General features: G+C 80.4%; 1 protein-coding gene across 2 annotated transcripts in view; it reads left to right on the top strand.

Moving 5' to 3' along the window:
* Positions 1-240: 240 nt before the first annotated feature.
* The window catches only part of DPP8 (dipeptidyl peptidase 8), a 39834-nt gene continuing 39604 nt past the window's right edge, over positions 241-470 (top strand). For both annotated transcript variants that reach the window (XR_003369646.1, XM_026648380.2), the window contains exon 1: positions 241-365. The gene's annotated coding sequence lies outside the window, so the exon portion shown is untranslated. The remainder of the gene's footprint in view (positions 366-470) is intronic.

Below are 470 nucleotides of genomic sequence, written 5' to 3'. Positions count from 1 at the left end.
GCTACCCCTGCTTTGGGGGTGTCCCTGTCCCCAGGCCAAGGCTGGGTGGGCCTGGGCCCGGACCCTCACTCGGCGGGAGGCCCGGGCAGGGCCAGGGCAGCCGGGCAGGGGCGGCGCCGCCTGAGGAGGAGAAGGGGGGCGCGCTGCACACCGGCAGCGCCTCCTCCCTCCCTGCCGGGGGCAGTGTCCCGGCTCGGCCGCGCGGGGCGGCTCTCGGCGGGCCGGGCTGGGCTGCGGCTCCGGCGCGAAGGGACTCGAGGAAACGGAAGCGCCGGCTGCGATCGCCGCCCCCAGTCCGGGCCATCCGCGGCGGCCGGGCCCGCGGGCAGAGCCACCCCGCCGGGAGCCGCCGCCTCCGCCGCGCTGTGAGTAACGGGCCGGGGGAGCCGCTTCCCGGGCCCCGAGCGCCGGGCCTGCCGCGCCTGTCACCGTGGCGGTACCCCCCCTGGGGGGCTGCAACTGCCCCCCCC

Source organism: Terrapene carolina, unplaced genomic scaffold (assembly GCF_002925995.2).
Source record: "Terrapene carolina triunguis isolate 2854851 unplaced genomic scaffold, T_m_triunguis-2.0 Scaffold67, whole genome shotgun sequence".
Taxonomy (NCBI): Eukaryota; Metazoa; Chordata; order Testudines; family Emydidae; genus Terrapene; species Terrapene triunguis.
This window is presented reverse-complemented; position numbering and strand designations above follow the sequence as displayed.